Genomic DNA, 22,020 nt, shown 5'->3' with positions numbered 1-22,020 from the left:
TAAGAAAATAAATAAGTAAATAAATAGATAAATAAATTAATTAAAAATATATTTACTTATTTATCTATCTACTAGAGTCCCAGTGCACAAAACTAGTTCACGGGTAGGGTCCCTAAGCCTGGCTGGCTATCAAGGCCGATTGGAGCCTCCCTCACCCAGCTGCCAGCTGCCAGCTGCCAGCCAGGACCTTCCTTCCCCTGCCTGCTGGCTGCTGGCCAGGGCTGTCCTTCCCGGGCTGCCAGTTGCTGACCAGAGCCTTCATTTGTTCAGCAACATCCCCTGGTGGTCAGTTTATATCATATCGAGTGGTTGAGCTCCTGCTCAGTCGAACTCACGAGGAGACAATTTGCATATTAGCCTTTTATTATATAGGATTTGTTTATTCATTTATTTTTGGGAAAGCAGACTAGAGGAGAGAGCAGTTAGGCTTGAGCTTAGTGGGTGAAACTAATTAAACAATTAGGATAAGAAAAGAGCAAGAGAGGAGATGATATACAAAAGCAAAAAAAAATGACTAGCAAAGAAAGAGAAAAGAGAAGGATGCATGGACTTGGAGCACAGGAGAGGAAATTATATATATGAGTAAGCCAACAGAGACTATAATAATAATAAAACATCAATAAAGCAGATAAAGAAGATCAATTTTTAACAAGGGGTAAAAAGAAAGGAGAGAAAAAAACTGAAGCAGGAACAGAAGAAGAGAAAACAGGATGAAAAAGGGAAAAGGGAGGAAGAAAAAGGTAAAAACATAAAATATAAATATAAGATAAAATACAATAACAATAAAAAATAAAAATAGACTAAAGAAAAAAATAATACTAAAATATAAAAAATGGACAAACAAAAATAAAGAAAAAATTAATAAAAGATAAAAAAACTTAAGTGTCATTCACTTCAGTCGAGTTTTAATGCCCCATAGGGGCTAGTTTAAGACCCCACTCTTCTATTCTTTCTGCCACTTCTGAGTATTCTGTTAGGTAGTTAGGCGCTGACTACTGTCAGGGACTATCTTTGGCTTTCAGCATTGTATTGAAGTTCCAAGCGATCCACTGCTCCACTGTTTGTGTCTGTCTTCACAGGCCTTGGCTGCAAGCAGGTGAAACCAATCTGCCTGCTTTGCCTGCCTGCTTGCTGTCAATCTTCATCACTAAAGAGTCTGTGTTTTCCTGGACTGAATGGCCCCTCTTCAACTCAATCCCTGAGGGCTCTTTGGGGCTATTCAGAGTCTTTGTTTCATTTATAAAACTCAAGATGTAGGCTGGGTGTGGCTGTATTAGTTGTCTTGAGGCTGCTGGGAGCGGCTGGCTCCTCAAGAAAAAGATGCCCTCTTAGGTTTGGAGGGTCATGAACGTTGCAGTGCCAGATTCCTGGTAACCTCTCCCTGACCTGCTCTCCTCCACAGCCTCTCCACAGACTCCACAAATCTGCACCTCTACTGGCACTGCATCCTCAGGTGAGTGTTTGTAATTGAAAGGTCCTATTAACTGGTTTTAGTGAATAAAAGCAAAGGCAAAATAACAACATGACTGCGAGTTTCTCTCCCCCGAGCACCACACTGCTCAAGCAGCTCTTCAGGCCAACTTTCTGGGCATAGTCTCTTGTGGCTTTGGACTTACTTCTATATTTCCCAGCTGCCAGCAGCCCTGTGGACTTCCTTTCCACATTTGGATGCTATGCCTGCTCCCACAGAACACGGCCTTGGTGCAGTGCAGCTTCTTCTTGACCCTCTCGGCTCAGTGGTTGTGCGTTTCTCTCCAGCCCAGATTCCTGATCTTACCGTTCTCCAAGTTCCCTCTGCCCTTACCAGCCCCTAACATTTTTAATATAGTTGGACTTCTATGACTGACCAGGCACTTAAAATGAAATACAGCCAATTTGTTGCTCTTAGACACTTTAGTAAACAACCAAAGGACATCTACAATGAACAATTATTTTAAATTCCATCACTAAGACACAGATTCTCAACCAGTTAGTGTGCCATAAACATTGCCAAATACTTGTCAGATTGTAAGTTTTATTTTTGTTATAACTGAGAATGCATACTTTATGGCAAAATCTGTCAAAAGTATCATCAAGCTGAGCAGTTGTGAGATAAATTATAAGAAGGAATAGGTATACCAAAGCATCAAGTTATTGTCAAAGAAAAATCATTTATTCAATAAAACTAGTGAAATTTGCTTCATCTATATATATAAAGAGCCAGGGTCATAACATCAACAATGACTGGAGGCTCGACTAAACGCGAAACTACATGCACAGCAGGCGAGCGGGCTGAACTGCTGACCTCTCAGAGAGAGAGAGATAGGTGGGGCTGAACAGCAGTGGCAGTGTCTGCTGGTGAGACCCAGAGAGAGAAACAGGGTGACCAGACCCTGTTTCTCTCTCCCAGCCTCGCCAGCAGCCAAGCCTCTCTCTCTCTCTCCCAGAGGTCAGCAGTTCAGCCCGCTCACCAGCAGCCTGGGGCAGCTGGTGATCAGCCCTGCCTCTATGATCAGGCCCAGAGATAGGCCCAGAGATGCTGCCTGGCATAGAAACCAACCAATCAGACCCAAATCTGGGTGAACTTCGATGGCAGAACATAAGTTAGGGGCTGAGGAGGGCAACAGCTGTTTGGTGTAAGGTGTAAGAAAGTGATTAAAATTTTTAATGACCGATTTGGCAGTATAGTGCATATGGCTGGCTATCAGTCAAGATATAGGGATTATGGGTTTTTGTCTACCAAAAGCATCTCCTCCTGCTGAAAAAGCCCCCCACCGATTTAAGTAATCATATACTATATAATCTATCTATACTAATAAAAGGGTAATATGCTAATTAGACTGTGTCGACTGGCCATCTTCCAGATGTCCGACTTCCTCCTGGACAAAGCCATGGTGGTGGGGGCTGAGGCAGAGGCAGTTAGGGGTGATCAGGCTAGCAGTGGAGGCAAGTTGGGGGTGAGATCAGGCCTGCAGGGGAGGGCTGTTGGGGGCGAGATTAGGCCATCAGGGGAGGGCAGTTAGTGGCAATCAGGCAGGCAGCGGGGCAAGGTAGGGGAAATCAGGACAGCAGGGGGGGGTAAGGTAGAGGCGATAAGGCCGGCAGGGGGGCAAGGTAGGGGTGATCAGGCTGGCAGGCAGAGGGGTTAGGGGCAATCAGGCAAGCAGGCAGGCAAGTGGTTAGGAGCCAGTTGTCCCAGATTGCGAGAGGGATTCTGTCTGCCGGTTTAGGCCCGATCCCTGTGGGACATTCCCCGAAGGGTCCCAGATTGGAGAGGGTGCAGGCCAGGCTGAGGAACCCCCTTCTGTGCACAAATTTCAGGCACCAGGCCTCTAGTAAGTACATAAGAGGGTAAGGTCAGGTGAGTAAAAAGCTATTGCATTTAACTAAAGTTAACAGAATAGTGAATAGAGTGATAAATGTTGATATGTATATGGTCTGAGATAATATAACACTGTAGGAATGATTATTTTATAACTATTGTAGACTTGTTTAGTGGTTGTTTTGATACTTTTGCTTTCTACAAGTCTGTCACTCAAAATTCTAGCATTATAAATGCATTTTGTGGAGCTTCCTGATTGAAACTGAGCATATGTTGGTCTTCTTGCTTTCTTGACCTAATACTGCTATTTGATTCATGAGTCTCTGAAAATATTCTACCTGTTCTTCAGTGAAGATTGGAAATACAAGGTTTAGATAGTTGGAGAGGGCCTGGGTGCCAAAGGAGCAGAATATTTCAATATATGGGGGCTTCACTTAAAAATATGCAAATCCACCCTGGTCACTTTGGCTCAGTCCATTGGGCATCATCCCATGCACCAACGGGCTGATAATTTGATTCAGGCTCGATTCCTGGCAGTGGGTGTGTGCAAGAGGCAGCTGGTCAGTGTGTGCTCTCATATCAATATTTCTCTCTCCCTCTTTCTTCCTGTCTTTTAAAAATATCAATTAAATAATCTTTTCAAAATATGTGAATCCATGCTAAATCTATAACAAAAATATTTCCTTCAAAAGCCAATAATACATGGTAATAAATGAATAAATTGATTTTACACTTATATATGTTTTTATAACGAGAAGATTCAAACCTATGGAGAAAGTTAAGAGATTTTATAATAAAGCCACATGGTCTCATTACCAAATTTAAAAATTATTCAACACTGGCCTATCTTGTTTAATCTGGGCATCTACACAGTATTCTGTCCCCATAATATCTGGTGTTATTTTGAAGGAAATTACCTAAGTATATTACTTCATAATAAAGTATATATCTCTGCAAGTTAAGGATTCTAAAAAATACAACCACGATGCAATCATTAACTTTAAAATGAACAATAATTCCTTAATATCATGAAATAGCCAGTAAGTGTTATCTACTGATTTCTCATCATCTTATACATGTTATCAGATATTTTTAAAGGCTTTTTTTTTTAAATCAAAGGTTAGAACTCTCTTGAACTTAAGGTTTGTTCTTAGTACAAATTTTTTTTCTTTTGCTTACTATTTTTCCTGTGCACTGATTATTTAAATGATCTATATAAAAATGCAATACATGGCACAGTGAGGGAAAAATAATTAAGCAAAAAACACACAAAACATTTTTTCTGACAGTGTGGTGCCTAACAAAGAGACAATTGACAGATAAAAATGAAATTACTCTTGCTATAGTTGGTCTTTTTCTGTTGTTTTATAATAAAAGCACAACAATATTGCAGCCCAAATCAAGAGTCATTTAAGTAATATTTGCTGAAGAATATTGACTTCACTTTGTTCTTTAATTTACTAACATTGTCCTCCACCCCTTTCACACATATATCAGAATATGAATCCCAGGCTTCCTGTGACAATAGACTGAAATAAAAAATGCAAGTACTATTGGGGCTAAACTAACAGCCAAAATGTTTTGAATTAACACATCTCTGTCTAAGCTAGATTTGATCCTCAACTTTTACTTTAGTTACTTATATTCAACTAGAGGCCTGGTGAATGAAATTCATGCACAGGGGGGTGTCCCTCAGCCCAGTCTGTACCCTCTCCAATCTGGGACTCCTTGAGGGATATCCAACTTCCTGTTTAGGCCCAATCCCACCGGGCAGTCAGACATCCCTCTCACAATCCAGGACTGCTGGCTCCCAACTGTTCGCCTGCCTGCCTTCTTGATTGCCCCTAACCTCTTCTGCCAGCCAGCCTGATCACCCCCTAACCACTCCCCTGCCAGCCTGATTGATGCCTAACTGCTCCCCTGCCATCCTGTTTTCCCCTAACTGCCCTCCCTTACAGGCCTTGTCACCCCTAACTGCCCTCCCCTGCAGGCTTGGTCACCCCCAACTGCCCTCTCCTGCAGGCTTGATTGCCCCCAACTGCCCTCCCATGCAGGCCTGGTCCCTCCCAACTGCCCTCCCAGGGTGGCCATCTTGTGGTGGCCATCTTGTGTCCACATGGGGTCAGGATCTTTGACCACATGAGGGCAGCCATCTTGTGTGTTGGAGTGATGGTCAATCTGCATATTACCCTTTTATTAGATAGGATAGAGGCCTGGTGCCATGCGTGGGGGCCGGCTGGTTTGCCCTGAAGGGTGTCCCGGATCAGGGTGGGGGTTCCCTAGGGGCGTGGGGTGGCCTGAGTGAGGGGCCTGTGGTGGTTTGCAGGCCAGCCACACCTCTGGCGACCCAAGCAGAGGCCCTGGTATCTGGGATTTATTTATCTTCTACAATTGAAACTTTGTAGCCTGGAGTGGAGCCAAGCTTCCTGCTCGCTCCGTGGTGGCAGCCATTTCTGTTGGGATTTATTTATCTTCTATAATTGAAACTTTGTAGCCTTTAGCGGAGGCCAAGACAGGTGAGGGCTGCAGAAGCTTGGCTTCCTCCATCGCCGGGGACAACCCTAGCCTCCTGCTCTCTCTAGCTCCGTGGCTGCCGCCATTTTTGTTGGGATTTATTTATCTTCTATAATTAAAACTTTGTAGCCTTGAGTGGAGGCCTGGGACCACCAGGGTGTGTGGAAAGCTTGGCTTCCTCCATTGCCGGGGAAACCCAAGCCTCCCTCATGCTTGCTCTGTGGATGCAGGCATCTTGGTGGGGTTAATTTGCGTACTTGCTCCTGATTGGCTGGTGGGTGTGGCTTGTGGTGTAGTGGAGTGATGTTAATTTGCATATCACTCTTTTATTAGATAGGATAATTTTGCCTTGTTTGTTTTTTCCCCTACCAAAGCAGAGAGCTGATATTGCTGATTTCGGTAGAATTCATTTTAAACTAATTAACAGAATGTTAGAGTTTTAAAATTATGAACATTACTTTCTGAAAAGCCTGGCATGCTTTCAAATATCTTCACATGAATTATTTTTACCATCACTATTACATCCCACACAATGACCTCATATATTTAATGCATCTTTAGTGATTGCTCCATATCAGAGATTCTGATGATTCTTTGTAAAAATAATTCTTCTTAAAAGAATAAAAAGAAATTTATTTTCCATTTCTTTACAACTTTTCTAAAATATATATTATTTTTCTTTTATTTGACAAAATTATAACTTTTGACATTTTTTTCTTCGCTGCATCTATTCACATAATATTAACACAAAAAATAATTTCATATTCAGTTATTTGCTATAATATTTACCTTCCCAGTCAAATATATAAATGACTGAGAAATTGACAGAAAATTATCTATCTTATTTATTTCTCCAATGATAAGTATTTAAAGAAATAAAAATCTTAAAATATCTCAAAGAAATTCATTTTGCTCTATATGCTTTCAGTTTTTAAGGCTCTTCTTTTTTGACCAAATCCATCTCTGTTCAACTCTACCGACTGTTCAGGTAAGGGGAAAGGAATTAACACTTATTTTTTTGCTTGTATGTGGGGTGCTTCAATTCATATTATTTCAGTATATGTGCTTTACTCACATTATCATCTCCTTCATATATGAGGAAAATGAGAGCCAGAGCAAATGTCTATAACAGAAACAGGAAATAAACCCAACATTTATCTTAAGGTTTGTGTCCTTTATTAACTATATTCTTCTATTCCCAAGAAAGAATGTGAAATTAACTTTGTTTAGAAATTACAGACTCTGAGGTAATACCATGTTCAGAAATTGTGCCTTATAGTGCAAAAGTTTCTGGTCCAAGTTTTTCTTCTGAAATAGTTTTTATTTTATTTATATTTCTGATCCTTTTCAGTGTCTAGACTAAAATCAGAAAAGGACAAAACAGAAAAAAATATGTATTGGGGAAATTTAGAAATATTTCATATTGTTACTTTTAATTGTAATAAAATACACATAGTATAAAATTTATCATCTTAACCATTTTTAATTAAATTTATTGGGGTGATATTGGTTAATAAGATTATATATGTTGCAAATGTACATTTCTATGATACATGATCGGTATATTGCATTTTGTGCTTACCACCCAAAAGTCAAACCCTTAAAATATACATTTTGGTGGAATTAAGTACATTCACATTTTTGTGAGACTATCACCAACATCCATCTCAAGTATTTTTTTTTTTCTACATGGAAACCTGAAACTTTTTGTACATTGAATTTTCCATTTCCATATTCTCCCCAGTCCATGGCAACAACGCTACTTTATGTCTCTATGAATTTGGCTACTCTAGATATATTATATAAGGGTAATCACACAATATTTGTCTTTTTGTGATTGGCTTTTGTCATTTAGCATAATGTCCTCAAGGTTTATCTATGTTGTAACTTGTGTCAGAATTTCTTGTTTTAAGAATGAATAATGTTCCTTTTGCATAAATATACCACATTTTATTTACCAATTAATCTGATGATAAACACTTTTTATTGAATTTATTGGAGTGACATTAGTTAATAAAATTATACAAGTTTCAGGTGTACAATTCTACAATAAATTGCCCGTATATTGTATTGCGTGCATATAAGTTAAGTTGATGGATACTTTGACTTGTTTTCACTTTTTGGCTATTGTGAACTATTCTGCTATGAACAGAAGTCTATGGATAGCTTTTTCAGACCTGGCTTTCAATTATTTTTAGTATATTACCCAGAAAAGGAATTACTAGATCATATAGTAACTCTTCGTTTAATTATTTTTTAGGAACTGCCATACTGTTTCCACAATGGCTACACTATATTACATTTCCACGAAAGTACATAATGGTTCCAAATTCTCCAAAATTTTCATCAATACCTATTATATTGTTTTTGTCATAGTAGCCATCCTAATGGGTGTGAGGTGGTGTCTCATTGTGGATTTGATTTGCATTTCCCTTATGATTAGTAACGTTGAGCATCTTTTCATGTGCTTATTGATCATTTCAATATCTTCTTTGGATAAATGTCAATTGTAGTCTTTTGCCCGTTTTTATTTCTTGATAATACCCCTTTATAATATTTATCATTTGAACATATTTTCTCCCATTCTGTGGGTTGCATATTCACCTTTGATTGTGTTCTTTGGTGCACAAAATTTTTTAATTTTGCTGAAGTCCAAATTATATTTTTTATTTTATTGCTTCTGCTTTTGGTGTCATAACCATGAAATCATTGCCATATCCAATGTCATGAAATTTCTCTTTTGTGTTTTCTTTAGAAGTTTATAGTTTTACCTGTTATATTTAAGTATTTGCTTCATGTTATGTTAGTTGTTCATATGGTGTAAGTTAAAAGATTAAAATTCATTCTTTTGTATGTGATATCCAGTTATTCTAGCACCATTTGTTGAAAAGACTCTCTTTCCCCCATGAAATGTGTTGATAACGTTGTAAAAAGTAATTTGACCATACGTATATATGAAGGTTTATATCTGGGCTGTGTAATCTTTTCCACTAGTCTAACTATCTTTATGTAGTATAATACTGTTTTGATTATTATAACTCTTTAATAAATTTTGAAATCAGGAAATCTCAAAACTCAACTTTGTTCTTCTTCAAAATTATTTTGGCTCTTTAGGGCTCCTAGAGATTCCATATGAATTTAAAAATGAATTTTTCTATTTATGAAAAACAAAACCTTTTGTTTATAAAATATTTATGAATTTACATTGTATATGTAAATCACTTTTGATTAGTACTGACATTTTAACAATATTAAGTCTTCCATTCCTTGCACATAGATGTCTATCCATTTTTGTGTCTTTAATTACTTTTTTAAAATCTGTAGTTTTCTGTGTACAAGTCTTTAACCTACTTGATTAAGTTTATTCCTAAGTATCTTATTATTTTTTATCCTACTGTAAATGGAATTGTTTTCTTAATTTCATAAGTTCTTCAATGTTAGTGTATAGAAATGCAACTGATTTTTGCATGTTGATATTATCTTGCAAATTCACTGAATTTAATAGTTCTGAGAGTATTTTTTAATATTTAGGATTTTCTGCATACACAATCATATTATATATAAACAGAAACAATTTTACTACTTCCTTTATAATTTAGATGTCTCATTTCTTGTTCTTCCCTAGTTACTCTGTCTAGGACTTCCAGTACAGTGTTTAATAGAAATTGCAAAAGCAGATATCCTTATCTTCTTCCTGATCTTAAAGAAAAAACATTCAGTGTTTCAACATTGAATATGATATTATCTCTAGGCTTTTCACATATGGTCTTTATTATATAGTTATAGTTTTCTTCTGGTCCTAGTTTTTGTGTATTTTATTCATTAAATATGTCAATGTCATCTATTTTTTTTTCTGGATCAATTGAGATGATCATGTGTTTTTCCTTCTTTGTGTTAATTTGGTATATTACATTGATTTATTTTTGTATTTTGAATCATTCTTGCATTCAAGGAATATATTCTACTCGGTCATGGTGTATACTCCTTTTACTATACTCCTGAGTTTGGTTTACTCGTGTTTTGTTGTATATTTTTGCATTAATATTAATAAGAGATTTTAGTCTGTAGATTTTCTTTCTTATATTATCTTTGTCTAGCATTGATATGATATCATGGTGATGCTGGATTCATAGATGAGTTAGCATGTGTTACCTTCTCTTCAATTTTTGATTTTAGTTTTTAGCTTTGTGTTTAGTTTTTCTGTTCTTTTTCTTTTTTTGTAGTACCTAGCCAGGGCCTATCTTATTATTTTTTAATATATTTTTATTAATTTCAGAGAGGAAGAGAGAGGGAGAGAGAGAAAGAAACATTAATGATGAAAGAGAATCATTGATCAGCTGCCTCCTGCATGCCTTGCACTAGTAATTGAGCCCGCAACCCAGGCAAATGCCCTAACTGGGAATCAAACCATGACTTCCTGGTTCATAGGTTGACACTCAAACACTGAGCCATGCCAGCTGGGCACCCATTTTATTCTTTAAAACTATGTTCCTCTGTTTTCTTCTTCTTCTTCTTCTTCTTCTTCTTCTTCTTCTTCTTCTTCTTCTTCTTCTTCTTCTTCTTCTTCTTCTTCTCATTCTCCTCCTCTTCATCTTCCTTCTATCTCTTCTTCTTAAAGGAGAACTTTTAATATTTCCTATAATACTGGTTTGATGGTAATGAACTCTTTTATATTTTTACTAGAGGCCCAGTGCATGATTGAATCATGCACGTGTAGGGTCCCCTACACGCTTTCGCTTTTTGCGGTGGAGCTGGGTGCCTGTCCGCTGGTGCACCAGGCCTTTCAGAAGCCTCCAGCTCGGCAGAGGCTTCTGAAAGGCCTGGTGCTGGAGCAGACAGGCACCCAGCTCGCCCACTTTTGATGGTCCGCGGCTGCTGAGGGGGGCTACCCTGCTGTTGAGAGGCGCAGGGGGTGGGACTCCTGCCCCCTGCGCCTCTCAACGGCCGCTGAGGGGGGCTGCCGGGGACACCTGGCTACCCTGCCGTTGAGAGGTGGCCGTGGATCTGGCCATTGAGAGGCGCAGGGGGCGGGACTCCCGCCCCCTGCGCCTCTCAACAGCAGGGTAGCCCCCCTCAGTGGCAGCGGATCCGTGCCTCTCAATGGCCAGATAGGCCACCCCGAGTCCCGCTCCCCAGCCTCCCGCCGCCCAATCGTGGGCATAGCGGAGTGATGGTAATTTACATGTTACTCTATTATTAGATAGGATTGCCTGGAAATCTTTTTATTTCTCCTTCAATGTTAAATGATAGCTTTGTTAGTAAAAGTAGTATTGATGTAGGTCCTTGCTTTTCATCACTTCGAATATTTCATACCAATCCCGTCTGGCCTGAAATGTTTTGGTTGGGAAATGATCAAACACTCTTATTGGAGCTCCCTTGTAGGTATGTAGGTACCTAACTGTCTTTCTCTTGCTGATTTTAAAATTCTCTCTTTGTCTTTAACATTTGGCATTTTAATTATGTTGTGTCTTGGTGAGGACCTCTTTGGGTTCATCTTGTTTGGAAATCTCTGAGTTTTCTGGACTTGTGTGTCTTGTTTCTTCCCCACGTTAGTGAAGTTTTTTTTTCTTTTCAAACTATTTTTCAAATAGTTTCTTGGTACCTTACTCTCTCTCTCCTCCTTCTGATACCCCTATGATGTAGATGTTTCGGTTCATGTTGTCCCCAAGGTCCTTTTAACTGTCTAATTTTTTCTAATTCTTTTTGCTGTTCTGACTGGATGTTTTTTGCTACCAATCTTTTAAATTGCTGATCTGATCCTCTGCTTCATCCAATCTACTGCTTATTACTTCTAGTGTATTCTTCATTTCAGTTATTGTATTCTTTATTTCTGACTTGTCCCTTTACATGGTTTCTATGTCATTTTTCATTTTATTGAAGTTCTCACTAAGTTCCTTGAAGTTCTCACTAAGTTCCTTGAACATTCTTATAGCCATTTTTTAAAAACGCTGTATCTGATAAATTGCTTGCCTCCATTTTATTTAGCCTCCTTTTTGAAATTTATCCTGTCTTTCATTGGAAGCTTCTTCTTTGTCTCCCCATTTTTACTGGCTCTTAGTTTTTGTTTCTACAAGTTATTAGATCTGCTATTGCTATTAGCTGATTTTGCAATAGAAACTTTGCAGGCCAGAGAGATTGTCATGAAATATTCAAGCAAGGCCCTACAAGCAAGATTACTCTACATAGCAAGGCTATCATTTAGTATCACAGAACACATAAAAGAGCTTTCCAGACAAGAAAAAAACAGAGTTTAGCACCACCAATCCAGTATCACACACACACAAAAAAATGTTAAAGGGACTTCTATAAGAAGCAGAAGGGGAAAAAAGATTAAATATATTATTAATAAAATGGTAATAACTACATATCAATCAATAATTATTTAAATATAAACAGATGAAATGCTCCAATCAAAAGGCATATGGTGGCTGAATGGATAAAAAAATCAAAACCCTTACATATGTTTTCTACAAGAAACTCACTTCATATAGAAAGACACACACAGACTGAAAGTTAAGGGATGGAAAAAGTTATTTCATGAAAATAGAAACAAACAACAAAAAGCTGAGGTAGCAATACTTATACCAGACAAAATAGACTTTAAAACAAAGGCTGCAATGAGATACAATAAAGGACCCAGTAGTTTCACAACTGGACATTTATCTGAAGAAATTCAAAATACTAATTCAAACAGATGGTATTCATCCATCTGTTAATTGCAGCATTATTTGCAGTAGGGAAGTTATGGAAGCAGCCTAAGTGTCAATTAATAGGCAAATGGATAAATAAGTGGTATCTTTAAACAATGAAATATGACTCGGACATAAGAAATAATGAAATGTGACTTCACTTATATGTGGAATCTAAAAAACAAAACAAACAAACAAAAGACAGACAAACTCATAGATACAGAGAACATTTTGAAGGTTGCCAGATGGGAGGGGTGTTGGAGGAATGTGAAAAAGGGAAAATGGTTAAAATGTGCAAATTTCCATTTATAAAAAATGTCACAGAGATTTAAAATACAGCATGGAGGATATAGTAAATATTTCAATAACTATGTATGGTGTCAGATGTGCACTAGACTTAGCAGAATAATGACTTTGTAAATTGTAAAAATGTCTAATCACTATGTTGTACATCTGAAACTGATATAATATTGTATCTCACCATTCAACATTATTTTTAGAAACAAAAACATATGTACATAAGTATTCATTGTAGCATTATCATAATACCAAAGAAATATAGTTTATATATGTAACCAATGACTTGGGAAGAACATTCAGGATAGAAAATACAGAAGCTAGAAAGAGAAGGAAGAAATGCTTGACTATAAAAATTAAAAAAATTTAAATAAAAAATAGTTAAATGTGTTAACTATGTCTAGTAATAGATGTCCTATTTTCTTAATCTTGTTAATCATTCTATAATATATATTAATATCAAATCATCATGTTTCACATTTTAAATATATTTGTCAAATATTCCTCAATAAAGTTAAGAAATTAAAATTTTTCTTGACATCAGATGTATTTCACAATGTCAAAAGGTAATGATAAATTAGGAAAAACATACATGCAAGGCAGATGTTAGGTAAAACTTTGATACCAAAAACATAAAGTTTTCTCAAATTGAGACAGAAGACAAAAATCTTAATAGAAAAATGTGAAAAGATTATGAATGGAAATTAACATAAGAACAAATTAAAATGACTAATAAATGCAAAATCTTTAATAAGGAAGTTAAAGTTAAAAGTAAACTATTGTTTTTATCCAATAAATTGACAAACAAACATTTTTAAAGTCCATAAAACTATTCCTGACAAGGATCTGTGAAATATGGTACCCTTATTCATTGTCTGTGGATTTTTGACATATTTTAATCTGTAGAAAATTACTTCTGCAGCCACTATAAAAAGTAAGTGAAAGTATACCATTGCCTCTCTGTTGCTTTTATGCATATGGTTAGTTTTCTCTTTGTCTCTTTCTCTTTCTCTTTGTCTTTGTCTTTTCTTTCTTTCTCTTTCTCTTTCTCTCTCTCTCTCTCTCTCTCTCTCTCTCTCTCTCTCTCTCTCTCTCTCTCTTCCTCTTTCTCTTCCCCTTTCTTTTTCTTTATTCCTTTCCCATCCCCACCCCTCCCCTTCTCTCAGATACTCTCATATCCTTTTCTCTCACCCTCTAAATAACTTCTTCCATCTCTTTCTTTACTCTTCTCTCCATTTTTAGTCTGTCTTCATCTTATTTTCAGATGCCCTACATAAGGGAATATATCCAATAGAAATACTGTTACATTAGAAAAATTGCAGCACTATTTGGAAAAACATGAAAACTGATTATATATTGTAAATGTTGTAGGTTTTCAATAAAAGAAAATTAAGTTAAGATCTGTACTTTAAAAGTGTCTATTTAGGTGTTTTGCCCATTTTTTTATTGCATTGTTTATCTTCCTTTTGTTACATTGTATGAGCTCCCTGTAAATGTTGGAGATTAAACCCTTATCAGAGATAACATTGGCAAATATGTTCTCCCATGCAGTGGGCTTTCTTGTTGTTTTGTTGATGGTTTCTTTTGCTGTGCAGAAGCTTTTTATTTTGATGTAGTCCCATTTGTTTATTTTCTCCTTATTCTCCATTGCCCTAGGAGCTGTATTGGTAAATATATTGCTACGACAAATGTCTGCTATTTGGCTGCCTATGGCTTCTTCTAAGATTTTTATGGTTTAAGTCCTTTATCCATTTTAAGTTTATTTTTGTGTATGGTATAAGTTGGTGGTCTAATAGACACTTTTCGAAAGAAGACATTCAGAAAGCCAAGAGACATATGAAAACATGCTCAAAGTCAATAATCATCCGAGAGATGCAAATCAAAACAACAATGAGGTACCACCTCACACCTGGCAGAATGGCTATCATCAACAAATCAACAAATTACAAGTGCTGGAGAGGATGAGGAGAAAAAGGAACCCTCCTTCACTGCTGGTGGGAATGCAGACTAGTGCAGCCATTGTGGAAGACAGTATGGAGTTTCCTCAAAAACTTAAAAAAGGAACTGCCATTTGACCCAGTAATACCACTTCTAGGAATATATCCTAAGAAAACAGAAACACCAATCAGAAAGGATATATGCACCCCTATGTTCATAGCAGCACAATTTACAATAGCTAAGATTTGGAAACAGCAGAAATGCCCATCAGCAGATGAGTGGATTAGAAAACTGTGATACATCTACACAATGGAATAGTATGCTGCTATAAAAAAGAAGGAATTCTTGCCGAAACTGCTTTGGCTCAGTGGATAGAGCATCGGTCTGCGGACTCAAGGGTCCCAGGTTCGATTCCGGTCAAGGGCATGTACCTTGGTTGCGGGCACATCCCCAGTAGGGGGTGTGCAAGAGGCAGCTGATTGATGTTTCTCTCTCATCAATGTTTCTAACTCTCTATCCCTCTCTCTTCCTCTCTGTACACATATAATACCTCAATAAAAATAAATAAAAATAAATAAATAAAATCAATAAAATATATTTTTAAAAAAAGAAGGAATTCTTACCATTTGCAAGAGCATGGATGGAAATGGAGAGCATTATGCCAAGTGAAATAAGCCAGTCAGTGAAAGAAGAATACCCCATGATCTCACTCATTTATGGATAATAAAAAACATTATAAACTGATGAACAAAAATAGATACAGAGGCACAGAAGCATCGAACAGATTGTCAAACTACAGCGGGAAGGCTGGGGAGGGTTGGAGGGAGGGAAGGTAAGAAATAAACCGAAGGACTTGTATGCATGCACATAAGCATAACTAATGGATGCAAGACACGGGGAGGGGGGTGAGGGCATGTGCCGGGGAGGTAGGAGAGGCTGGGGGAAGGTTAAATGGGATCAAAAAGGAGACATATGTACTACTATTTTTAATACTTTAAACAATAAAATAAATAAATAAATAAATAAATAAATAAATAAATAAAAATAAATAAATAAATAAATAAAAAGAACTGTACTTGACAGGCCAGATGGCCAAATCACCATTACAGCCAAACTGTCAAAAATAACATGTTAACAGGATCAAAAAATCGAACATCAATTTTACATAGAAAATTGCACTGAGATCTATATAAAATTCAATGTCTGTAGCCATCTTGAAATGAACCATGGGCTTATAAATCACATGGGCAGTAATAAGATACTTTTAAGTTTGTTTCAAATTATTCAAAACCTAGCACTCATCCCTGTTTTCAAAATTTATAATTAGTCCTATTCCCATACTCAAGGCTGTAGATCATAAAGTTCTAATTAGCAAGAAAAATGTATTCCTAAACTGGATTTTATCCTTCCAATCTACCCCTTTATCCACAACAAACTAGTCAGTGCATTCCCTTTTTTTTCTTTTCAATTCTAGTTGACCCAAGTTAGGAGATACAAATATCCTGGTACAATTAAAGATAATTCCATTTTTTTTTAAAAAAGCTTTAATTAGTTTTCAATATAATATTTATATCAGGAAGAATGAATAATCTTTCTGTCCAGATAACCATTGCTGACATAAAACTTAAAACTATATTACATAGATGCTGAGGCACCATTTTATTAAAAAAATTAACATATATGAAAATAGGATACAACTTGTAACTGATGGTGTCTTACAATTGCCTTTGTCAGGGAAGCAATCATGGCATAGTTATCACTGCCTGCACATGTTCAAATGCAGTAAAAAAAAAAAACCTGTTCATATTGTCATCACTCAAACTGAGTTATAGACATCATTGTATTACAGACATAGAGTTAAATGTTTTAAAATGTTTTTTAAAATATCACATTATGATTTAGAATTTAAATAAAAATACTGTTTATGCAGAAAAGCACACAAACCAATCAGGGGTCATGAATATTATAACACTTGTTGAAAGAAAACAAAGAAGCAGAATTGGACAGATGAGAAGTTGGGATAAGATTTGCGTTTTTACAAATGCTTCAGCTGTACTCAAAGAAAGTTCTCAAGCTGGGCTGGTCCTTTAGAATCATCCAGAGTTGGAATAAAGAGAATGGGCCATTAGGCATTTAATACAACTTGCCCCAGAAATGGAGTGTGCCCTTAGATGTGAAAATTCACTTTAGCCAGACAATTTTGAAGAAAGCTGACAGCTGAAGGCTCTCTAGTGGCAATACTTTTAGTAGTTGGGAGATTACATCCTCCCTTCCTGAAAGAGAATCAGAAGTGACATTATAGTGTCCACCACAGAGTTCAATTTTATTTTTCTTCCAAAGCAATAACAAGGTACTTTAAAAGAGCAAAGAAAAAACAATCCAAGTAAATGAAGCTCTAATAAGATTTATTATAGAGATATAGGCAAGGAGTTTGCCAATCACATGACAAACAATTGAAGGCAAGAGAATTTCCACATTCCTGGAAATAGATGAAAGAAAATTCAATACAATGAGAAGCTGATATAACCCATTAATATATAGTGCAGGAATATTATTAAAGCATTGTATTATCCACAATCATCATTATATTCTTGGGTCATAGTCTAATAGGCAGAATATGCAGAATATTTTCCCTTAAGAGTATATAATATCAATGGCATATTATATTTTATGAATATATATATATATATATATATATATATATATATATATATTAGAGGCCCAATGCATGAAATAAATTAATATATATATATATATATATATATATTAGAGGCCCGATGCATGAAAATTCATGTAAGAGTAGACCTTCCTTCCTCCGGCTGCCGGCACTGACTTCCCTCTGGCCCCGGCTTCATCTGGAAGGATATCTGGTTTAATTAGCATATTACCCTTTATATATATATATATATATATATATATATATATATATATATATATACACACACACTAGAGGCTCGGTGCATGGGTAGGGTCCTGGGCCTGGCCAGCAAACAGGGCCGATCAGGACCTTCCGGCTCCTGGTCAGGGCCTTCCTTCATTCCATGCCGCCCTCTGGTGGTCAGCGCACATCATAGTGAGTGAGTGAACTCCCGGTCTCCTGGTCAAACTCCTGAGGGGACACTTTGCATATCTATCTATCTATCTATCTATCTATCTATCTATCTATCTATCTATCTATCATCTATCTATCTATATAATTTTAAAAACTAAACATTATAAGTAAATACCTCTCTTTTTTACAGATGTAGGCAAATTATTTTTAATTTTTAATTCTTTACACCTGGTATATCCTTTTTCCGGTGGCCTATTAGGGAAGAAAACAGATGCTAAGGCTTAAGGTTATATGGGGCATTATATTTATGATTATGTTTCTAAAGTATAATTCCCTACATTCTAGTCTGAAAACTTAAAACAGCTTAACATTAGCCCAACACATGAATCTTCAGAAGTGTTTACATTTTTATGAAAGATAAGAAGATTATGAAACTAAATTTAAAAATTCTCCTAAATAGAGCCTATCCTGATTTCTTGTCTCCACAAATGTGTGATACTTCTTTGGTTCATCTCCTCTTCTCCTTTCTTTCAGAGAATTTGTTAGATTGTTAAAAGAAACGCTGACAAAATAGCAAATCAACAATTTCTACTTATTTTAATCCCTCTCTGGATTTCATTTTCCCAAATGGATATCTAAATGACCTTCAAATGGTTAGGTGGGCTCAGTTTCCATGGCTAAAGTGGTGGTCTGTGTGTTGGGCAGAATACACAGGTTTTAGAGTTACCAATCTTGCTGGTTCACCCTGGACAACTTATCTGTGTTTAGTTGCCTTCAACCCTCTGTAATACCATGAACAAGGTGACCTCCCTCTTTTCTCTTCTGGCAAGACTGTAATTTGAATACTGAGTTCAGGCTGAGTGTTTAAAGTTATGGAATTATAGTTGTCACTGAGATTAATGCTTTGAAAAATAGTTTGTGGTTTCAGGAGAGTATAAAATATGGTCGTTAGGCCAAACATGGGAGGTCTAGAGAGATTATCAATTCTTTTTATCTCCTATCTTCCTTGGGTTCCATTCACTCCCCTCAATCTGTTCTCCCTCTTCATGTGGATGTTGTTTGCATCCTCTTTTCTGGACAGTGACTCTCAAACCATCTACCTTACAGCCCCTATTCTTTCTTCCACCTCACACTTCCATATACCACAGGAGAATAGCTCTAGTTCTTGCTTCTCAGGGAAGGAGAACTGGACTTTCGCTACTTGCATAGTACTTCTTATCACACTATAAGATACTATTAGGGATACTACTAACAGTATTTTTATTTTCATATATTGTACTAGAGGCCCAGTTCATGATTTTCGTGCATGGGGCGGAGGGGCGGTCCCTCAGCCCAGCCTGTACCCTCTCGCAATCAGGGAGTGCTCGCCTGCCTGCCTGTCTGATCACCCCTAACCACTCTGCCTGCTTGCCTGATGCCCCTAACTGCTCACCTGCCTGCCTCATCACACCTAACCACTCGCTTGCCTGCCTGATTGCCCCTAACTGCTCGACTGCCTGCCTGATCACCCCTAACCACTCTGCCTGACCACCTGATCACCCCTAACTGCTCACCTGCCTGCCTCATTGCCCCTAAATGCTCGCCTGCCTTCCTGATCACCCCTAACCACTCTGCCTGCCTCCCTGATCACCCCTAACCACTCTGCCTGCCTCCCTGATCACCCCTAACCACTCTGCCTGCCTCCCTGATCACCCCTAACTGCTCACCTGCCAGCCTCATCTCCCCTAACCACTCGCCTGCCTACCTGATTGCCCCCAACCATATCTGCTTCAGCCCCCGCCATGGCAGCTTCATCCGGAAGGACTTCCGGAAGGTTGTTCAGCTGTCCGGTCTAATTAGCATATTATGCTTTTATTATTATAGATTAGCCGTACAAATACCTTTTGTTACCTGAGGCCTTGTATTCATGGAAATTTTGGTTGATTCAGTACAAAAAAACTAGCTTGCCTTATTTATTTTACATTGATTCAATAAGATGTTATTGAATGGACCAAAATATGCAGGTTTGTGTGCATACACAGAACATCAGAACCCAGCAGGTAATATTTAGATATGAGGCTGAGTGTACTTTTTCTTTCTTATTGTGGTAAAAACACACAACATAAAATTTACCAATGTAACCATGCTTAAGTATACTGTTCAGTAGTGTTCAATATATTCACATTATTGTGAAAAAGATATTTAGAACTATTTAATCTTATAAAACTGAAACTTTATACCCATAAGCAACTCTTTTCCCTCTCCCTCCAACCCTTCTCAACCACCATGCTGCTTTTTTTTTTTTTTGAGATTGACTACTGTAGATATCTCATAAGTGGAATCATACAGTTTTTTTTTCTCTGACTGGCTTATTTCACTTAGCATCTATACTAATAAAAGGGTAATATGCTAATTAGACCAGGCATCCTACTGGATGTCCTTCTGGATGAAGCTGGTGCCCCGGGTGCCTGGCAGCGGCTGGAGGAGGGAAGCCCAGGTCCTGAGTGCCAGAGGGAAGCCGGTGCCAGCAGCTGGGGGAAGAAAGGCCTACTCTTTCAAGAATTTTCATGCATTGGGCCTGTAGTTATGTTATAAATCTCTCTCTTCAAAAGAACAAGCATTATAGGTATACTTACTGTTTTGTTGTACTTAATTTTATTGCACTTCACAGATATTGTATTTGTTTACAAATTGAAGGCAAGACCCTGAACAAACAAAAAGACTATAAATCACTTTTATTGTGATGCTCACTTTATTGTGATCTGAAACCAAAGCCACAATATCTCTGAGATACGCCTGTGATAGCTTTTAAGAGACTGTTTTTTCTCTCTAGATTTGCTTAAATTTGAAAATTTTCAATTTTTCAGAAATGTTATGGTGAGTACACCTTTAATCAATCAATCAATCAATGTTTCTCTCTCTCTCTACACACACACACACACACACACACACACACACACACACACACATTTGACAGGGCAGATAAATCATTCAAAATACGTTTCAGACATCTTAAAACTTTACCAGTATATACTTCAACATGTATCTCTTAAGACAAGGACAAACATAATACCATATATTATACCCAAAATATTTAGAACTGAAACAATAATCATATCTAAAATACAATCTACATTGAAATTTTTTCAAAAGTCAAAAATATCCTATTAAGCTGTCTCACCTGTTAAAAGGAAACTGCATTAGATAGAAATGGCATGATTGATTTTATTTGAGTTACTTCATTAGTGGGAGAGACTTAAAACTAGAACTGAGCTCAACTTCAAATATAACAAGGGCAGAGGAGGATTTATAGCCAAAGGGCAGGGTGAGGGAATCATTGAATAAAAAAAAATTACAAAGAGAAATTTTATTGGATATTAAGGGTAGGGGTATTCTCCCTAAACTTTCCTACCAGGAGTCTTGCTAAAAGTGGGATTAACTGAATTTTTTGACAAAATAGGCTTCAGCAGACCAAGGACAAGCCTCTTAGTTGCAAAGAAGGCTTACAGAAGCCTGACTAAAATTTTATCAAGGAGGGAGTCCTTGTCAACCCCATACCCAAACCAGAACCTAATAAAAACACAAACATTGCACTTGGTTGTCATTAAGTTCCCTTTATTATGTATAATTCCTCCTCCTTTGCCTGTATTTTATTATATTGCTATTTGGAAGAGTCCAGGAAGTTTTATTTTAGAATTCCCTATAATCTAGACAGAAATGCTTGGTTTTCATGATTAAATTTAGATTAAACATTTCAGTAAGACTACCAGAGGCCATGCTTTCCAGATACTTAGAAGTTAAGGAATAAGAATTATCTTTAAACAATATTATGTGGGAAATGAGAGAAAAGTTGTTATTCATTGGGAAAATACCAATTTCCTCCTAAAATAGGCATGGCAGTTCTTGGAAATTAATGTATATTTTGGGGGCTTGTATTCCAAATAAAACCAAATTTGGGAAAGCTTCCTGTCTCCCTTGTTATACACTAAATTCAACAACTCTGCCACCACTTTGAGACATAGCGGCCAACTGGTCAGTGTTTCAGGGAAATATCCCTCAATGGAGACATGATGTCAACAAAGGTGCCTCAGTGATATTCAGCTAATAGCTGGTCCTGTTTGGAGGATCCAAGATGGCTTCACTCACATGTCTGTCACCTTGGAGGCATGGCTAGAGGCCTGCAATTATTTGGGTTTCTCTATGTACTAGTCATCTCAGAACTTCTGCATATCATCTTTACAGCAGGGTAG

This window comes from Eptesicus fuscus, chromosome 1, assembly GCF_027574615.1.
Source record: "Eptesicus fuscus isolate TK198812 chromosome 1, DD_ASM_mEF_20220401, whole genome shotgun sequence".
Taxonomy (NCBI): domain Eukaryota; kingdom Metazoa; phylum Chordata; class Mammalia; order Chiroptera; family Vespertilionidae; genus Eptesicus; species Eptesicus fuscus.
Note: the sequence above shows the minus strand (reverse complement) of the source record.